Below are 22,437 nucleotides of genomic sequence, written 5' to 3'. Positions count from 1 at the left end.
TAATCCAGCCAAATATGAGGTGTTACACCTTGGGAGATCAAATGTAAAGGGATCCACATCCGTAGCTCCCTGAAAGTGGCTGCAGAGGTTGATACGGTGGGATAGGCGGCATATGGCGTGCTTACCTTTAGTAGTCAAGCAACTGAGTTCAAGAGTTGGGAAGTTATGTTGCAGATTTATAAAACTCTAGTTAGGCTGCACCTGAAGTACTGCATTCAATTCTGGTCACCCCATTATAGGAAGAATATGGAGGCTTTGGAGAGGGTGCAGAAGAGGATTACCAGGATGCTACCTGGATTAGAGGGCATTTGCTATTAGGAGAGGTTGGAAAAACTTGGGTTTTCTTCTCTGGAGCAGCAGTGGCTGAGGGGAGATCTGATTGAGGTTATTAAGATTATGAGAGGCATAGATAGAGTACACAGCTGGTACCTTTTTCCCAGGATCAAAATGTCTAATACCAGAGGGCATGCATTTTAAGGTGAAAGGGCGTAAGGCTTTTTTTTGGACACAGAGTGTGGGTGCCTGGAATGCGCTGCAGGGTTGGTGGTGAGGACAAATGCAATAGAGACATTTAAGAGGCTCTCATGAATGTGCAGAGAACGGAGGGATATAGACATTGTGTAAGCAGAAGGGATTAGTTTAGTTAGGCATTTAATTAAGTTCGGCACAACATCACGGGCCGAAGGGCCTGTCCTGTGTTGCACTGTTCTATGTAAAGGACTCTGATCAATTAAATACTAAATACAGGGCTTGATGTTCTCATCCAATGTGGTAATGTCAACAAACTTGGCTCAAATGCCTTAATTAGGCAAGGAAAATTTAGAGTCCTGCTCCTTGTCCCATCTAATGATCCCTAATGGAACTGCACTCACTGGATCAACACAGACTCAGGTAAGTTTTGATACTGTCCCCAGTCAAACAGTCTCATGATTCTCACCAGAAGTCACAGAACAAAAGTGAGTGTACTCAAGATAGTTGCACTCTAGTAAAGAATTGAAAAAAATATTTTGGAAGATTAGAGGAGGAAACGCAAATTGTATTCTGAGGAGACCAACATTCAGATTAGACTCCTTACATCACTGATGGTAAAGTTATTGGAAGAGACTCTGAGGGACAGGATTGATCTGCATTTGGAAAGGCCAAGACTGATTAGAGATAGGCAGCATGTCTTTGTGTGTGGGAAATCATGTCTCACGGAGTGAGTTTTTTTTAAAAAGAGGTGACTGAAAGGATTGACATAGGCAGAGCAGCAGACGTTGTTTACGTGGACTTAGGCAAGGCCTTTGACAGGGTCCTACGTAGTAGGTCGATCTGGAAGGTTAGAACACATGGCATCCAGGGTGAGCTGGTCAATTGGATACAAAATTGGCTTGGTGGTAGGAGGCAGAGGGTGATAGTAGAGGATTGTTTTTCAGACTGGAGGCCTGTGGCCAGTGGTGTGACACAGTGATAGGTGCTGGGTCATAAATTATGAATGATTTGGTTTAGAATTATAGGTGGCATGATTAGTAAGTTTGCAGATGATACCACAATTGGTAGTATAATGGATGGTGAAGATTATCTGAGGTTACAACAGGATATAGATCAACTGGTAGATGGAATTCAATTCAGACAAGTGTGAGATGATACATTTTGGGAAGCTAAATGAGGGTAGGACATACACAGTAACTGGCAGGGCCCTGGGGAACAGAGGGACCTTGGAGTACAAGTACATAGTTTCCTGAAAATGGGAACACATGGGTGGTGAGGAAGGCATGTGGCACACTTGCCTTCATCAGCCAAGGAATTACATACAGGAGTTGGGACGTCATGTTACAGTTGAACAAAACCTTGGTTATGCCCCATTTGGAGCACGGTGTGCAGTTCTGTTCATCTTACTACGGGAAAGATGTAGTTAAACTAGTGAGGGTGCAGAAAAGATTCACAAGGATATTACCTGGATTGGGGGGCTTGAGTTATATGGAGAGACTGGATAGGCTGGGTCTGTTTTCATGGAGCGAAGGAAGTTGAGAGATGACTCGATAGGAGGTATATAAAATTATGAAAGACATAGGTAGCGTAAATAGCCAGTGTCTGTTTCCCATGGTAGGGATGTCTAAAACTGGAGAGCATGGGTTTATTGTGAGAGGGAGGTGGTTTGAAGGAGATCTGAGAGGTAAATTCTTCGCACAAAGATTAGTTGGCATCTGGAATGATCTGCCAGAGGTGGTGGTGGCAGCAGGGAGAGTAACAACATTTAAGGGGCATCTTCACAGGTACCTGAATGAGCTAGGGATAGAGGGATATGGAATTAATGCAGGCAAGTGGGATTAATACTGATAAGTATGCTGGTCAGCATAGACGTGGTGGGCTAAAGGGGCTGTTTCTATGCTGTACAGTTCTATGACTCTGAAACGAAAGGGTCAGATCTTTCAGCATCTAATTTTGCCTCATTACATTTCATTCACAATCAAAACATATTTTCCTGCAGTATACTCCATGTAAAGACAACAACAAACACTGGCATTTCAGACTCAGAATTGGATGGGAAAATATCTATTCTTTTATGTAAACAATTAAAAAGTATTTAAAAAATAAATTAATTCTATTCCTTGCAGGATAACTAAAATTCACACTTACCAAAAGGGAAGATTTTGATGGAACAAGGAGATTACTTTCTGCCAATGAAGGAAAATGAAGATGAGCAAACTCTGCAGCAGAAATTTCCTTTCTGTCAACAAACATATCTTACTGTTGGCAAATGGAAACTTCGCATCCCCAAACACAAACATCTCATTACTTCAAAAATAACTACCAATACTACCACCAATTCTGAAAACAACCTCAGTCTACTTTACTGCATACACCACTATCTGCAAACTGTAAAAATACTGGACATGCCAGACTCATCATTTCTAATCTGACAGCACGTCCTAAAACGGACTTCCTTTTAAACACGAGTAAATAAGATTACTGCACACTTTTAGTTTCAAAATGAACAGACTTGCTGAGCACAACATTTCACAATTGTAAATAATCTGCAGGACTGTCTTATTGTTTTAGAGACAACTGTTTTACAACAGGGCTACAACAATTAGATCTATGCAGAATATTGCAATACTTTCCAAGCAAAGATTGCAATTACAATTCTTTTTAACTTGCATCAAATGTTTTACTGTTCATCATAAAATGGCAATTAATGTTTGACCAGCATCATCGTATCTCTGCAAAACCTCAGCAATCGTTCGCTTCCAGTTTTTCCATTTGTTTCAAAATTAGCTGTGAATACAAATGCAATTGTATGCACTTTTCAAACAGTGATGATAATGTAGGTTTCAAAATGAGATTTAATAGTTACATTGCTAGCACATCAGAACAGGCTATACTGCAACAATGTGTTTTCCCTGTGTTGTTCGTACCCAGGATTTCTTAAAAACAATGCACTAAATTCCATAACGTACTTTAATTGCAAATCTCAAACTACATGGCTATAATTTTACTGATAATTTTAAATACTGTGTAATAGATCAATTAAAATTCCAGAAACTGAAATTAGATTGGGTGAGGAAGGAGGAAAGGGTGCAGGAGATGTGATAAAAACAATAAGATTTGAAGATAGACATTAAAGGTTATATCAAGGAGAAAAATACGGGTAACAAATGCTCAGGGAACGAATACAATTATAAAATAGCGAGACAAGAGACTGCATGGTTTGAGAAAATGGATAAGAAGTGAACAGTCACGTTGGTACTACATGACCTCAAGCTTACAAGAGGCACATGCGGGAGGCTGATAAATACTGCAATTAAATAGTTAAGTCTTTAAAATACAAAGGCATGGATGAGAATTTCAGCTGCAAATGCACCGAGGCGGGGAAGAAGTCAGACAAAAATTATAGGATTTGGAAATAAGTGATGAAAATATTTCAGTCTCAAACCTTAACACATTTTTAACTTGCAGACAACCTGGCAATGGCATCGGATTCTGTATCAACAATACGACTTACAAAAGGTGTTTTGACAGATCCTGAGGAACCGGTAACTTAACTTTAAGTCCTTCTTTCTAATCTAGTGTTTTAAAAATCATCTCATCTTTGCATCTTTGATTATATTTTACTTTTTTATACATAAAGCACCCCCAAAGTTTCTTGCAGCATCCAGATATGACCTTTTTAGAACTTATGACTATACCTTAGAGTAATTGGTATCACAAAGGAATGAGATCCTCCATCCAATCTTCTTCCTCTGAACCTACATTGTGAACTTGTCACTGGTAAAGTCACAATTCTGAAGAGCACCAAACTCCTATGGTGACTGAGGTGATCATGGATTGAATGGGCAGGAACAAGAGCAAATTGCAAATAAGATTGACTGGAAATCAGCTTGGAGATTGGGAAGATCCCTGAGCTGATTTTGCAATCCTCAAAAGGGTTATTAAAAGTGGAAAGTGAGCACAACTTATTCCCTTGGGAGACAAATCTGAAGAACATTAAAAAATGCCAAAATTATTTGTCAGAGAAACATGGTTTCATCCCTATTGAGGGCAAAGTACAGACAAGAGCAAGCAGCAATACAAAAAGAAAAATGTCAAAACCAATACCTTCAAATACACAAATAATTTGGCCTAAATTTAATTTCTGATATAATACACATGTTAAATTTAAATTTGATTTTATTCTGCTTCCAGCAGCTGGCATAGTTAAGCATTATTATCACTTACGATTTGACAAAAGCTCTACCAAGACTACGATTCCTTATTAGGAGGCCTCTATCACAATTTTCTGGCCAGAGTGACCAGTGCCAAGTGCTGCCCTGCACACACATTCATTCAACCTCTCACTCTCTCTCACATGCACTCATGCACATAAAACTACCGTGGCTAGAACAGGTCAGAGGCTGGATGTCCTGCAGTGAATATCTCACCTCCTGTTACTCAAAGACTTTCCACTGTCTGCAAGGCCCATATGAGCAGTGTGATTGCATACTCTCCACTTGTTTGGATAGCTGCAGCACCAATAACTCAAGAAGCTCAACATCATCCAGGACAAAGCAGCCCGCCTGACTGGCACGCTGTCCACCATGCTAAACATTCATTCCTTCCACCAACACACAGTGGCTGCAGTGTGTACAAAATGTGTTGCAGTTACCCCCTGTGCTATTCCAACAGAACCTCCCAAATCCACAATCTCAATCACCAAGTAGAAGGGCAATACGGGCATGGAAACACCATCACCTGCAGGTTGCCCTCCAAGTCATGCACCATCCTGAATTAAGAAATATTTTCCCAGTCATTCACCATTGCTGGATTTAAACCCTGGAACTCTTCGCCCAACTTCACTTTGAGAGCCTTCATCAAAAGGACTGAAGTAGTTCAAAGACACAGCTCATCACCACCTTCACAGGGGCAATAACAGAGGAGCAATAAATGTTGGTCTTACCAGGGATGGCCAGATACCAAAAATGATTACTACAAAAAACACACACCAATCTCACTGTTCCAGATACACAACACAAAGGTGAAAAGGGTGGAATGAGAGAGCGTGCGAGGGAGCGAGAGAGAGACAGACAAGAGGTGCTGGAATCTGGAGCAAAAACTAGCTGCTTGAGGAACTCAGCAGGTCAAGGAGCATCTGTGGAGGCAAAGGGATAGTTGGCATTTCAGGTCGCGACCCTGCATCAACCCTGACCCAAATGTCCTCAACCCGAAATGTTGACTATCCTTTTCTCTTTTGCAAGAAATTGCAAAGAGTTGTGCACACAGCTTAGTCCATCACAACAACCTCCCCTCCATGGACTTCGCCTACACTTTTCACTGTCTTGGAAAAGCAGCCAGCATAAGCAAAGACCCCTCCCACCCTGGACATTCTCTCTTCTCACCCCTTCCATCGGGCAGAAGATACAAAAGCTTGAAAACGTGCACCACTAAGCCCAAGGACAGCTTCTATCCTGCTGTTCTGATACTCCTGAATGGACCTCTTCCACATTAAAGATGAACTCTTGTCCTCACAATCTACCTCCTCATGGTCTTTGCATCTTATTGTTTACCTGCACTGCACTTTCTCTGTAACTGTAACCATAACATTATATACTCTGCATTCTATTACTGCTTTTCCCTTGTACTACCTCAAAGTTCTTGTGTTTTGAAATGACCTGTATGGATGGCATGCAAAATCAAGTTTTTCATGATATCTCAGTGCATGTGACAATAATAAACCAATACCAATGTCTCCTCAAATGCTGCCTGACCACCATCTTGTTTTTGAAAGAGAGAGCGAGTCTGTAGAGATGCAACAGTGACAGGGAAAGTGAGGAGTCTGCAGCAGGACAGGCCCAAACCAGAGGTCAGTGGCCTTAAGAGCACAGGAGAAAACTGACCTTTAGGACTGCTTGTACAGACTTTGTAGAACCCACCCTACCACTGAGGGGAAATCAGCAACCCAGCGGGACCTGTTCCTGGGTCTGAATCAGGCTGATCAATAGGGCTGCTACTCCCCCATCCTGGATGCGAAAAAAAGCAAAGCAATTTCCCACTGGGTCATCAGTGCCAAATGCCAACCCTCCCCCTTCACACATACATCCTCCACTCACTCCCTGTTCCTCAATGAAGACTGAAAGCTGAGAGCCAAGGAAAGACAGCAGCTGATTCTCAGCAGGAGTCGCAACATTATAAGCAGGTACATAATGTTTTTCAAAAGTATAAAAAGTGTCTATGTATCTTAAGCTGTTCTCCCACAGAAATTAAAATACCTGATAGATCTTGCAAATCACCACTATTAATAAGATATTTTTCCACAACTTAAGCTTTCCTGTCCAGGACTCAACCACAATTTTCCAAAGTTCATCCTGCATTTGAGACAACTTCAAGGCAAATTCCACAACCAAAAAAAAGCAGGTGTCGTGACAAAAATCAGTACATTTTCCCATCAAAGATGCAAGTCTGTACATTTCTTATCCAATAACAAGATGGATAGCAACCATTCGTATGTAGATGCATAAATCACACTCATTTGTATCATCTTGCAGGTCATTCCTTTACAATTAACAACTGAACTTCCTCGCATAAAGCTCCAAAGGAAAATTTCAGAAAGCAACGAAGATTTAAATTTGCATTGCATCTGTTGTGTTGCCAGCTTTGCTTCTGTCTAAGAGCACTTTCAAACAGAAAGAATCAGCAGGAACTGATAAGCTATGTCCTGTACTACAAAATTCTGTAGAGCTGTCATCAAAATGTAAATGTAATCTGGATCAGGTAAGCAGCAGCTGAGAGTCCAACATTTTTCTCTGTGAACATTTCCTGTGTCTGTAGTTGTTTCTTTCTACTAACTCATGCTTTCTCCATTTTCTAAGACAGCAACAAACATTATGGAAGATTATTTCTCATCTTCACACAAAAGAAATTCAGCAAATCCAACAATCATAAATACTACAGAATCAGAGAAATTTACCACAGAGGGGAGTCTATAGTCTCCACACTGGTCAAAAATTGAGAGTAGCATAAATATCTCATTTTATTAATAAACTTACAAAATTAGTAGGCCACTCAGCCCCTCAAGCCTGCTCTGTCATTCCATAGGATAGTGGCTGATCTGATTGTAACTTCAACTCTTCATTCCCATCTATCCCAGTAACCTTTCATCCCCCATCAAGACTCTAACACTACCTGAAAGTATTCGAAGACTCTGCTTTGAATGTTGAGGAGAAGTTCCAAAGGCTCGAGGCCCTCTGAGAAAATAAAGTTCCCCCTTAGTTCCGGATTCCCCCAGAGAAAGAAACATCCTCTCCATATCCACCACATTGTCCTCTCAGTTTCTATTATGTTACAATCATCTCTCACCTTCTAAGGTCCAGCAGATACAAGCCTGGCCTTTCCAATCTATCCTCATGGGATAACTTAGTAGAAATTCTAGCTAACCTTAATACGAACTGGTTCAAACACATTTACATCCTTCCTTAAATAAGGAAATGAATACTAAGTACTTCAGATGTGATCTCACCAATACCCTATGCACCTGACGCACTACCTCCCTAATTTTGAACTCATCTCCCCTCACGATAAATAATCGTTCTTTGTTAACTTTCCTGACTAATTCTCGTAGCTGCATATTACTGTTTCTTCCAACTCATGAATTTGGACACCCAGATCCCTCCGCAATCTCACACCATTCACCATTATTTTTACTGCCAAAAAGAACAATTTCACATTTTCCCCAACATCATTTTCTCCAACTTCCCTCTATTCCTTCCACCAATTAATTTTAATGTAGCCTATTTACCTACTCTGTTTAGGCTTCTCATAATTTTGTACACCTCACTTAAATCTCCCCTCCATCTTTGTTGCAAAGATAACAGCCCCAGCCTTGTCAGTCTTTCCTCATTTCTCGTAACATATTCTGAAAATTCTCTAGGGCTAACATTCCTTCCTTGGTGGGATGACCAGAACTCCAGACCAATACTCTAGCGAGAGCCTAAGTATTATTTTATACAGTATTCTTGCATGACCTCCCTGCAGGTATATTCTATACTTCATTAGATCAAGGCAAGTGTCTTGTATGTATTATCAAATACCTTATTTATCCATCTCACTAAGTTCAGGGATCTGTGGACATGCAAGATACTTTCTTCCCCCGCATTTAAACAAAAGCAAACACTGGGTTTCATTACCATAATAAAATAATTGAAAGTGCAAAGATTCTAAGCTTGCATCAAATCTTCATTAGACCACATGCAGTACTGGGCACTGTTCTCATCTCCATAATTATAAAAAGGATATAGAGATATGAGCTAAGGTCTGTGTACAAAGCTTAAGAGCAGTTATTTTTGTACGTGCCAACATGTGCAAGTCTGTGCAGCAGAACCCGGTTGCCAATCACGTTGGACCTCCCGCCATTGGACCAAGACTTTGCAATGTTAAGCCCATGTGGTAGCTGGTACACAATGGCCATCGCAAATTAAAAGAAATTATGCCTGGACATCTTACCCTCCAGTTGGAGTGAGAGCAGATCATCCTCAACTACAAAGAATAGCCCAAGACTTCCTAGTATTCTACAATTCATTGCAAATTCACTTTGCTTGTCTTCCTCAAAAGAAGCTGAAGCAAATAATGATAAGTTCTTTGGCAACATTTTCAAGTCATTCTCCCCCACCCCGCCAAAAAAAAATTAACTGCCTAAAATGGTGGTCTGTGCTAAGCATGCAAATATCAGCTTGAAGAATACTGTCTGCACAGGGGGAGGCAATGGTCACAGCGATTAGTATAATTGCCTGAATAAACCAGCTGAGCTGTGAAGACCCACAACTAAACATATTCAAAATGACTAAGGCACTTTTGACCACAAGAGTAGTGTTATTACATTGATGCCAAAGCTTGACAAAACCCCTCAGAAATTTGATGCTACTTGAAACGAATTCAAAAGATGCATTTCACTGTTAGTTTCGATGTACATAAAGATATATTATTAGGACCACAGTACATGACTAACCTCCTTAACATATTAAGGAAAGGTAATCTATTAGGTGAGGATTTACAACCTCAGGTTTATAATCAACTTTTTATTTAAATTCTCTTTATCCAAACTGCCAAGAACATTTGACCCTCATTTTTAAATCGGAGAACATATTTTTGACAAAGTATCAATGCAACAGCTGAGTACTTGATGTTATACAACCTGCAAGACTAAACTGAAGAGTGGAAAAGTACAATTTGACCCAGTAGCTCATTTGTCAACAATAATGGAAGTGGACACAATGAGCTAAGTCCAGAAGCACTTTGCACTTAGTGTTGGATGGGAGGGCTGAGCAGGTGGAAGAAGTGTTTGAGCAGATGGGTAATTGTGGATAAAAAGCCAAGAATTATATCCAACAAGTAGTATGCAAAAGCCAAAATAGTGTCTATGTGGCCAATTCTAATGATGTTAGCCTTGGCCAGTAATGGTCATTGACTGAGCCATGAATTTCTATGATTATTGTTTCAGAACGTTATTTATACAATTTTGTAAAATTTAATTTAAAATTGTATTATTGTCCCCTAATTAACCTTTATACAAAAATCTTCCTGGTGATAGAAGGAAACAGATTTTCAAATCGCTTTCTTGAAAGATTAAATGTAAATTGCCTGGAAATACAGCTTTGCTGAATGTACAAGGAAGGTTCTCTACTGACAGGGGAAAGGCGGCATTGTATCGAAGCATGCAAATGAAACGAGTAACTTGTGTTTGCAAACTAGGTGTGCTGTGGAAGCCAACCACGAAACAAGTCCAGACTGATGACTGCATTTTTGACAGAAAACATGCAGAGATACCAATGCAATGAAGACCACCACAATATTACTATAGTAAGAAAAGTGCTGTGCATAGGAAAGCTATGATGCTGCTTCATCAATATGAATAGCTGCAGCTGTAACAGCACTCAAGAAAACCAGATGAAGAGTCAGGAAAATACACAGCAATAAACAAATTCCCCCATCACTAGATTTTAAATCCAGTAATTTTAGTTCTCCATGGGTTTGTCTTATGCAGATATTAAGCAACTATAGCCAGTCACCAGAACTCAAGGCAAGTTTCAGTGATGATTAAAAAAATATCATAAACATGCTCTTTAATATGCAATGCTTCATACACATTTACTTTAGGCATGAATTCCCCCTGCACATTTTCATCTGTACAAAATGTGTTTTTCAGCTGCCGCTTTTAAATGATACTGAGACCGTTTCTTAAAATGTCTAACGTAGTTTAAAAACAAATCATTATTTTCAGGTTTTCTTCTTCAATTCTTTTAGAGAGTTAATCCAGCTGGTCCCACATACACTAGATCAGATGGAATGGCAGACCTGAGCCTGAATCTATCATGTCTGTCACTGTACCACATTCTTCCTGGGAAATTAAGTTAAGTTGCACTTGGGTGGGAATGTGTAACTGCAGTCTATCACATTCGAAACAGCAGTTCTGGTGAAACAGCAGGAGTGCTATCCCATACTATGCTTCTGAAATTTAATGGAACAATTCACAAAGCAGTAATTCTAACTGCTGCCAAATGATGACAATAATTTCTAATGTATTTTTAGGCAAGATATTAACTCTGCCTTATTTTAGGGAGCACAGATTCTCTAAGTTTTCAAAATACCTTGTGTGAGAAGCCACTACATCCAAAATCTAAATCACTGACTATTCTGTGCAGACTAAAGAAGGACAAGCTTAAAATAACACCCATATTAGGAGAAGATTCCATGCCTGTGCTCATTAACACATGGCAATATAATCAGAGCAAATCTAGGCTTCACTGGCTTTTCTAATTCAAAAAAAAATTCAGGAGCACTTTGCACTTATTGGAAGTGGGGGTGAAGCAGGTGGGGGGAAAGGTGTCTGAACAGATGGTTAATAATGGATAAAAAGCCAAGACTAGTATGTAAAAATAAAACAAGACAGAGTAGTGCCTATACTGATCGTGACAAATCAAATGATGGCGGCTTCGGCCAGTCATTGTCAAGGTTACAGCTCCCTTTGCTTAGAAGAGCAAGGTGAAGGACCAAAATAGACGTCAGAGGCGAGAAATGCAATTGCTTGGTTAGTTACAAGAGCATAGAAGGGAGAGGCAATAAAATGGTCTGCCAAGTCAAATCATCACTCTTGGGAGGTTTGTGAGGAAGTAAATTTTGGAAATTTGGTCAAAAAGGGAATAATGAAAAAATCTTGTTGCAATGGACAACTATGTCACAGGCAGGCAAAAGGGGTTTTTAGAAATATAGGTATTTATAAAGACATGATTTGATTGATGCTAAGGGAGAGTAGGAGAATTCAGTAGAGATCTACTCTGCCCAAAAATCACAAAAGGCTGAGAGAGAAGGAAGGACAATCCAGAGAGAAAATCAGAAGATTGATGATTTTAAGAGGTGGAAGAACTGGAATAATTGAGCTGTGTGCACAAGTGCTATGGGGTGAACTGGTGATAAAGGCTATGGCATTTTAAAAATGATGGCAAGGTCATCAGTTGAGTGTCAGATTTACCATTTTTGTTTGTACCAGGATATTCATAAATTCAAACAGGATGATGCTGGAGGAACTCAGCAGACCAAGCAGCATCTGTGGAGAAAAGCAGGTGGTCAACGTTTCAGGTCAGGACACTTCTCCTGACCCGAAACATTGAGTGTCTGCTTTTTTCCACGGATTCTGCCTAGCCTGCTGAGTTCCTTCAGCATCATAGCGTTTTTCATCTAGATTCCAACATCAGCAGTCCTTTGTTTCTCTATTAATAAATTCAACCCAGTTTGTGAAGAAGTCAAATTCTAATAGACAATACAAAAATATGTAGTGATCTTCTGTTAAGAAGAGACAAAAGTGACAGATGTGGCATGACAGGTTAGGGGAAATTGGTAAGTTAACTCCCAAGGAACAAGTTGATTGCAGACACAAATGTTGAGCCTGCTGGGATTACTGATCTCTAAGAATGCAATAAGCACCATAGCCAGAACTACCAGGAATCACTGACAGGAAGACCATGGGCTTGTTCACGGGACAGTAATCGATATTAAAATCAGGAACAATAAACTGGGAATAGTGACCAGTGGGATGAAGGATCATGAAAGGCTATGTGACAGAGAACAAAGTCCAAAAGTGGCATCACAAGACAAGAGGAAGGAAAATAAAGAAAATCAGAATAAGGCGCTTAAATTGGCAGCAACAAGATCTCTGTATGAACAGCCACACAGGGACCCATTAACTAGTTGTGATAAGTGGTCTTGTAATAGAAACTTTAAAAAAAGAACTAATTATAATATCTTGATGAGAAAATATTGCTTATAAACATTGCAAAATCACTTAAATATTTGTTTAATTTCATCAATATTATCTGGCTTAAAACCAAAATTGGACATTATTCTTGTCCGAGTTTAGTAACAATAATGATCAAAGGAGACACCGTTTACCATTCAACTTTCCTTTTAGCCAAAAGAACCACTGGTATGGTTTGGAACAAAAATGTAATGTCCATACTACTGTGTTACTTCCCAACCAAATGGAAATTAGATTGGAAAATAGCAAATGTAGCACCTTCACTCAAAAAGTGAAGGAAACAGTAGCAGAAAACTATGGGCCAGTTTGCCTAACATCTGTCATTGGCAAAATGTTAGATGCCAATTAAACACATCACTGCAGGGCACTTGGGACAATTCAAGATAAACAGGCAAAATCAACATGGTTTAGTGAAAGGGAAATCACATTTGACCAGTTTATCAGGGATGGAAAAAGATGAATTGGTGGATGCAGTTTCCAGAAAATATGAGTGCAGCATCAAAGTCTATTGCAAAAAGGCAAAAGCTCACGGTGTAGGACGTAACATACCAACATGGAAAGAAGACTGGCTGGCTAAACAAAGCAGGAGGCATAAACTGATCTTTTGCTGGTTGACCAGATGTGAGCAGGGTGCCACAGGGATATAAATAACTTGAATGAAGGGGCCAATGGTATAGTTGCTAAATTAGCTGCTGAAAAGGACAGCAAGAAAGTAAGTTGTAATCAGGACATTATGAGGCTACAAAGGGGTATACATAGTGAGTGGGCAAAGATCTAGCAAATTGAGTTTAATGTGGGAAAACGTCCATTTGGAAAGGAAAAATTTTACAAAAAGCACATTACATAAATGGCAAGAGACTGCAGAGGAAACCAACCGTCCGAGTACATAATTCATAAAGGCTATTACACAGCTACAGTAAGCCGTTAAGTCAGCTAACAGAATATTATCATTTGTATTTCATTCCCCTAGCAATAAAAGTGGAGAGGCCACGTTTCAGTTATATAAAGCATTTACAAGACCAGATATGGAGTGCTTTAAATGGTACTGATTTCCTTCATTAAAGGAGGATGCAAGCATGTTGGAAGCAATTCTCAGGTTTATTAAACTGATACCTGCAGTCAACATGTTGTCCTATGAGGAAAGGTTGAACATGTTATGCACTTATCCACTGGAATTGAGAAGAGTGAGAAGGCATTGCACTGAAAATAAAAGATCCCGAGGAATCTTGTCAGGGTGAATGTGGAAAAGATGCTTCCTCTTGTAGAAGAATCTAGAACTAAGAATCACTATTTAATAATAAAGGATCACCCGTTTAAGAAAGATGAAATTTTTTTTTCCTCTCAGCAGTGGCAAATTCCCTTTTTCTGAAGGTAATGGAAGTCAAGTTTTCAAATATTTTTCAGACAGGTTCTTCATAAACCAGGAGTGGAAATGTCACAACGGATAAGCAGGAATATGGAGCTGAGGTTACAATCAGAGCAGCCATGATCTTATTGAAAAACAGTGCAGGCTCAAGCAGCCAACTCCCACTCCTAATTCGCAGATTCATAAAGGACACAAAACTGCCCCTTTGGAAACAGATCAGTACACATTTGAGAACACATTTTTTGTTTAGTAAGCAGCAATAAACAACTATATCAATATACTGCAATGAAAATAGATTTTTAATCTCCTTGAATTTTTCCTCCAAATATGACTCCCTGAAAAGTTTAAATGCCTTTATGGGCTTGCCATTCCTCATTTGAAACTTCAGTCTGCAGCACTTGTGGATCATCACTAAAAATACAGATACCAGCATGCTGAACACATATTAGTGCCGTTACACCAAGCAGGGTCACCAGTATTAATATCACAATCAATGAACACTCAAATCACCCGTTCCCTCTCCATTTCCTCCCTCTCACCCTCTCTGCTCCTCACCCATTCCCTCCCTCTCATCCCCTGCATTCCCTTCTTCCCCCTTTCCCTCTGATCCTACCATCTTCCCCACCTCCCTGCACACCCTCATTCCCTCCTGTCGTTGTACTCCCACATTCTCCCTCCAGTTACTTGTCCCTACCCCTGTTCTCCCGCCACACCCTCATTTTTCCCTACACCCATCTTGTCACTCATTTCCTCCCCCTGCCACTCTCTTCTGCCCTGCTTATCTTTGGTGGTGGTTGATGTGGACTCGGTGGGCTGAGGGGCCTTGTTCCATTCCCACATGACTCCTATCCTTCTCCATTCCAGTCACTCTCTCCCCCTCCCATTCACTTCTGTCATCCACTCGATCTTGTATCTTACCCCATCTGCTGCTATTCATCATCACAGAACTCATACTCCCACTACTCTGCCCCTACGAAATGTACTTCAAACCCTCTTGTGCCATATCACCTCTGCTTGCTCACCTGCTCACTCCCACCCCCTCATTCTCTAGTTCCCTGCCCCATGCTCCCATTCCCCAGCAACCCCCCAAATGCTCTCATTCCCCCACCCTATGTTACTTGCTACCACACATAAGATGACCACACATAAGGCTGCAATGTCCTGGAGTTCAGCAACTGGTTTCCCCTGAGGGCACACTAGAAGCCTCTCCCCACCCCCAGGCAGGGTCTCAGCATACCCCACCCCTGCTCTCAGTTACCCCCCCTCCCTCCCCCCCCAACTCTCCCCCAGACTGGATCTCAGCCCTCCCCTTTCTCAGTCCCCCCACCCCTCAGCCCCTCCCCCTCCCTTACCCAACCCCTCCCTACCCATTCCCTCTCCACCCACCCCCTCCCCATTCCCTCCCTCCTCACCCACCCCCTCACCTCCCTCCTCACCCACCCCCTCACCTCCCTCCCCAACCTCTCCCTTCTCCCCTAGCCGCCTGCCCTCTCCCTCATCCAATCCCCCCCCCAGGCCGACACCCTGCCGGCTCCATGTTGCTGCACTTTGTCCGTTGACATTCGGGGGAAAAGACGCAAAGTTGCTGCAGGAGCCGCCCTTACCACCAGGCGAGCGGCACCTCGGCGAAAGGTGCCTCAGCCGCAGAACAGACAGGCCCACCACCGGACAGAGAAGGCCAGTAACCCTCGGCGACGGCCGCCCTGAGCCGGTCGCCAGGGCCCAAGCACCGGTCCTGGGACCAAGTCCACAACATCCGCCAGCACTGCCCTCCGAGGGCGGGGCGCTGCGCAGTGACGCCATCACGCTGGTTATGCGTCACGCCCTCATGTGTCACTCAAGGGCAGAAATGGGGAGTCCCTTCGGTGATTGCAGTCAGGAAGAACAACCAACGTGAGTTGGTGTAGCAGCAGCTGCTCAATGGATGAGAGGGCAGAAGTGTTGAAAGGAAGAGTAAATTTTATGCATGCTGTAGTTAAACAATCATTTGCTATGTCATTGAAGGAACAACAAAGACAAGAGAGAGTAGGTCAAGATAAGACATCTTTATTAGTCACATGTACATCAAAACACACAGTGAAATGCATCTTTTGCAATAGAGTGTTCTGGGGGCAGCCCGCAAATGTCGCCACTCTTCCATCGCCAACATAGCATGCCCACAACTTCCTAACCCGTACATCTTCGGAATGTGGGAGGAAACCGGAGTAAACAGAGGAAACCCACGCAGACACGGGCAGAACGTACAAACTCCTAACAGACAGTGGCTGGAATTCAACCCAGGTCGCTGGTGCTGTGATAGCGTTGTGCTTACCGCTACACTACCGTGCCTGCCCTGAGGAATAGTAAAGGGAAAAAATAACTGGTGGGAGTTGTCTATAGGCCACCAAATAATAACATTACTGTGGCACAGGCAATAAGCCAAGGGAGGGTCAAGATAGTCAAGGCCATGAAGGGGATTAAAAATGAGGATGAGAATATCATAATTGATGGTCCCACCATAGTTCATTGCTTTGGACTGCAAGAGACTGCAGATGCTGGAATCTAGAGCAACGCACAAAATGCTGGAGGAACTCAGCGGGTCGGGCAGCATCTGTGGAGAGAAATGGACAGTGGACATTTCGGGTAGAGATCCTTCACCCTAAACAGAAGCTGCCTGACCCGCTGAGTTTCTCCAGCTACTTGTGTGCTGTTGAAGGTGTCAGAAATTGGAAGGATTGGCAATAATCAAATGTTCCAGTCACAGATAGAAAATTCCAGAGATTCACCACCCTCTGCGAGAAGAAGTTCTGATGCACCTCAGTTATAAATGACCGCCCACTACTCTTGTCGCTGTTCCCCCTCATAGAGAATCTCACCCCAGTCGAAACATCTTGTCATCCACCCTGTCATGCCCCCTCAGGATCTCATATGTTTCAATAAGATCACCCTTCATTCTTCTGAACTCCAAAGAATACAGATCTAATTTCTTTAACTCCTAGCAATAGGACAACCCTCTCATCTCATGAATTAGCCTAACATCTTTTGGACTGCCTCCATGCCATTCATTCATAAATAAGGGGACCAAAGTTGTGCACAGGACTGCAGGTGTGGCCTTGCCAGCACCCTGTACAATTGTAACAATACTTCCCTGTTTCTAAACTCCAACCCTCTTGCAATAATGGTCATAGATATTACTAAGTGCACTTACATTAAAAAGATATAAGCTCTATACTGCAGTATCCCAACACATGCAACTGGTATGTTAAATTTTAAATGTTTACTATCACATAGAGAAAGCTGACTTAGATGATGGCTGATTGTTCTTACTCCTATTCATATCTGAAGGGTGAAAACAACAGTTCCTTGCAGTTACATTTCATAGTCCACCATTGTTTAACTTAAAGCAGGCAGAAAGATTTCCAGCTGTTGGATCAAAGAACTGTAGGATATTTATGACATAGGAAGCGATTCAGTTCATCACATCAAACTGGTCAAGAAAGGGCTAGTTAGTACAATCCCACCTTCCAGCAGTAGGTCCATGGCCCTGTAGTTTACAACTCCTCAATTATACATCCAAGTACTTTTTAATATAGAATAAGATAAAATAGGAGCAAGAATAGACCACTGAGCCCTTTCGATCCTGTTCCACCATTCAGATCAGAAAAGATAAGATCAGATATCTTTATCAGTCACACGTACATCGAACCACACAGTGAAATGCATCTTTTGCATAAATATTCTGGGGGCAGCCTGCGAGTGTCGCCACGCTTCTGGCACCAACATAGCATGCCCACAACTTCCTAACCCGTATGTCTTTGGAACGTGGGAGGAAGCTGGAGCACCCGGAGGAAACCCACGCAGACACGGGGAGAACATACAAACTCCTTAAAGACAGTGGCCGGAATTGAACCCGGGTTGTTGGCACTGTAAATCGTTACGCTAACCGCTACACGACCGTGCCTGCCCCAATTCAGGACCTTATTCTCTCCTTCTCCCCATGTCCCTAGATTACTTTAGCATTAAGAAATGTTTTCAATATATTTAATGACCTGGTCCCCACTGCCCACTGTAGTAGAGAATTCTACAGGTTCACCATCCTCTGGATGAAGAAGTTTCCCCGATCTTGGTTCTAAATGACATAGTCCATAGCCTGAGGCTGTGACTCCTGGTGTCGGACACTCCAGGCATCAGGAACATCCATCCTCTACCGAGCCACTCTAGTCCTATTGGAGTTTTTTAGACTTCCGTGAGAGCCCCTACAGTGAATATATATCTAAAAAATCCAATCTCTCCTCAGATGTCAGTTCTGCCATGACAGGAATCAACCTTCTTGCACTCCCTCCTTGACAGGATTCTCCTTCCTCAGATAAAACTCCTGATGGGGTCTCACCAAGGCCCTGTACAGTTGCAGCAAAACATCCTTGTTTCTGTACCCAAAGGCAGCGAGTTCCCAGACCCCCTCCACTTCCTGAGGGAAAAATGTTTCCTCATCTCCCCTCTAACCCTTCGACCAAATATTGTAATTTGGTTGGCAAAGGTTGAAAATGTGACTTTTCTTTAGTTCTCCGAAATGATCAAGAAACGTCCATGCTGCCCCTTTTGCCCATCTACATGAATCTCATTTGCCACATTAGGACTGTATCCTTCTATGCTTTGCCTATTCATATGCCTGATTAAACATCTCTTAAACATAGTGATTGCATCAGATTCCACCACCTCCTCTGGCAACGAACTCCAGATATCAACTGCTCTCTGTGTAAAGATCTTTCCCCTCAATCCCCTTTAAAACTCCTTCCTCTCACCTTAAACCTATGCCTTCTTGTTTTTGATACCCCTAACATGTGAAAAAGATTCTGACTATCTACCCTATCTATGCTTCTTATAACTTTATATACCTCTAATACGTCAGCTTCCAGTTTATTCACTCCAGGGAAAACAAACCCAGCCTATCCAATCTCTCCCCATAACTAAAGCCTTCCAATCCAGGCAACATCCTGGCGAGTCTCCTCTCCAATCACTCCAGTGCATCCACATCCTTCCTATAGTGTGGTGACCAGAACTGCACACAAATATTTCAAGTATGGTCTAACCAACGTTTTGTCGAGTTGCCTCCCAACTTTTATATTCTATGCCCAACCTACAAAGACAAGCATGCCATATTCCTTCTTTATCACCATATCTACCTGTTTTGCCACTTTCAGAGAGCTATGGACTTGAATCCCAGGGTCTCTCTGTTCATCAACATTCTTTAGTGCTCCACCAAAACGCATTACCTTACACTTGTCGAGATTAAATTCCATCTGCCAATGTTCCACCCAACTTTCTATCTGATCTATATCTTGCTGTAACTAATGGTCAATTGGTCCTTGGGAGTAAGTCTCTTACCCAGAGTTTATCACATTTCCAGTCACCTGCAACCTAATATCCTAAATTGGTCCAGTGAATAAGAGTTCAACACCAAAAGATGTTTCTTTATCAAACTGTACATGTAGAAATCTGTTTCTGGGCTCCTTTTTTAATCAAGGACAACTTTAAGAAGATAAGAACTTTAAATCAGAGGCTACATTTTTTTCTTAATTTTGAAACACAAAATTAAGGAGCATATATTTTAATTGTAACATTCTGTGTGAAGATAACTTAAGGGTGAGAGAGAATTTAGCTGATTTTAATATAAGACTAAGTTAATTCAGAGAATGGATGTCGGAATGTCCAATCAGTTGCTGGAATGTTTTGGCACCAAATCACAAGGTGCTCTGAAACTGCTACCATTGCTTTGCTCTCGTACTTTCAGATTATTTCCAGGCCATAAATGGATTCATACTCTGACAGTGCCACAAGAATATTTTTTAAAGTTGAACCAGTGACATTGATTCATGGAAATTCATCTTCCTTTTACTGTTGCTTTTTGAACTTTTCAGTTTACAAGTGTGAGACTGAAATAGATCAATATATTGAAAAAATAACCCCACAGATATCAGTTTTATAATTGTGATGTTAACTTTGTACAATTAATGTGAACAGAATTTATTTTTTTATTTAATTTTGTCTCTCAATTTTTTTTCACTATTTAACTTTAACAGATACAGTAGGTTTACATCTGTCACATGTTACCTTGGGAACCAGTGACAGAAACATCCCACTGACCCCAGTAAAAAGACCAGCACTAGGATGGAACTCCATGATCAAGATTGATCTTTAATTAGTTAAAAAAACAACTTTAATGTTTTATTTCTTTTGTTTCAACTAATCTAAATCAGAAAAAAATTAAGATTGATTTGAGCACCTTTTACCTGGTACAATAAAATTGAACAATAATGTTGTACGAATCCTTCTTCATGATGACATCTACCAGAACACATCCTAATGGCACAACCCTGGACAAAACCTTTCATTCATTTCAGGATCTACAAGGGAGTTTACATTTTCCCTTGCCAAAGCAACCTATCCATCAACCAAGATCTCAGCTGAGATGTTTCACCATTGGCTCAAGTCCCAATCCCCATTCTGGGAATATACTATCTTCAACATAAAATGCTACCCAGATTCATAAGACTGTTGGTGAACAGAATAGTATAATGTATATGTCCCAGAAATATTCAGTTCAAGCCCCAAACATCTCCTTGCATCTCCTTGCTTTAGTTCAAAAAAAAACAGTGTGTCATCATCTGCACTGGATCACCAACTAGTACAAGTACATCAAAAAAGTACTGGAGACACAAGAGACTGCAGATGCCGGGACTCTGGATCAACACACAATGGAGTTGGTGGGTCAGGCAGCATCTGTGGAGGGAGATGGATGGTCGACGTTTCGTGGCGAGACCCAGTCCTGCTGAAGGCCAGCACACCATACACCTTCTTAAATGCCCTATCCACTTGTGAGGCAACTTTGGACCTCAAGATCACTCTGTTCCTCCACACTGCTAAGAATCCTACCATTAACCATGTACTCTGCTTTCAAGTTCGTTCTTCCAAAGTGTATCACTTCACACTTCTCCGGATTGAACCCCATCTGCCACTTCTCCGCTCAGCTCTGCATCCTGTCTAAATCCCGTTGCAACCTATGACAACCTTCTTCACTATCTACGACACCATTAACCTTCATGTCATCTGAAAACTTACCAACCCATCCTTCCACTTCCTTATCCAAATCATTTATAAAAATCACAGAGAGCAGGGGTCCCAGAACAGATCCCATGGAACACCACTAGTCACCGAAGCCAAGGTTTCCTAGGCTTCATTCTGAAGCTCTGAAGGTGGGTCATACAGTATGTGCTGATGGCCATAACTTGTTGGTTCCTTGTTACCAGGAGCTACCAGGTCATGAGTCATTCTCCAATTGCACAGGGGGGTATCGCAGAGGTGCTATACAAGCTTATTCTTGATTGTGAAGCCCTCTCCATGAAGAAGGTGCTCCTCTTTTTGTTAGTGCCTCGAGTGGAATCTGCCCTGTTCTTCGAGCTGGCCATCTCTTACCTATCCTATGCCACTTAGGGCAGTGAAGGCTATGTCAAAGCATCTTGATCTTCTGAGCTATGATAGTGAAGCATCTACTGTCACTGTTGGGACTGTTTCCCAGGATCCTGACAACACACATCCTCTACCAACCTGCCCCTACTATACAACACCCACCATCCAATAATAAAGGTTTATGGTATGACCCTGGAAAACATGAGACACTTTCCACATCTCAGGAGTCACTCATGACAAAGGCAAATATTGATGATGGAGTTCACTATCTCTTTTAATGCACCAGCATAGCGTTTGGCCAACTGAGGAAAAGTGTGTTTGAAGATCGACTTCAAACCCAGTACAAACTTCAGTATCCTTTCAGTAGTGATCTTTACCATCCTAAATGGTTCTGAGAGTTGAACAGGTACCTCAAGACACTGGAGAGATATCACTAATGGCGTATGTGCAAAATCTTCCAAATCTAATGGAAGCATAAACAAACCAATGTCAGGATCCTTTCCCAGGCCAGTATTCCCAGCACTTGAGGCCCTAATTACACTTAGTTGGCTTCATTGGGTAGGATACATCACTTTTATGCCCAACATCAGACTCCCAAACACTTTATTCTGAGTTCTGTCATGGGGAGAGATTACCAAGTGGATAGACGAAAAGATTTGAGGATGTTCTCAAATCTTCCTTGAAAAAAACTGTAAATTCCCCACTGACTCCTGGGAATCCATGGTTCATGACCGCTGAAAGTGGAGAAATTTCTAGGGTGGCACTGAGTCCATGCTCAGGAACTGCATGGAAACCAGCATAACTGGCAGAAGGAGTGCACCACCTCACAAGCTACCCATCTAGCCATCCTGTCAGGCATCTCCAT

The 22,437-nt window shown here is 41.7% G+C and overlaps 1 protein-coding gene across 1 annotated transcript in view; it reads right to left on the bottom strand.

Moving 5' to 3' along the window:
- LOC127578838 (phosphatidate phosphatase LPIN2-like) overlaps positions 1-15,930 on the bottom strand; it is a 62,193-nt gene extending 46,263 nt beyond the window's left edge. The window contains exon 1 of the mRNA XM_052031350.1: positions 15,731-15,930. The gene's annotated coding sequence lies outside the window, so the exon portion shown is untranslated. The remainder of the gene's footprint in view (positions 1-15,730) is intronic.
- Positions 15,931-22,437: the final 6,507 nt, after the last annotated feature.

Source organism: Pristis pectinata, chromosome 16 (assembly GCF_009764475.1).
Source record: "Pristis pectinata isolate sPriPec2 chromosome 16, sPriPec2.1.pri, whole genome shotgun sequence".
NCBI lineage: Eukaryota > Metazoa > Chordata > Chondrichthyes > Rhinopristiformes > Pristidae > Pristis > Pristis pectinata.
Note: the sequence above shows the minus strand (reverse complement) of the source record. Positions and strands in the feature narration are given on the sequence as shown.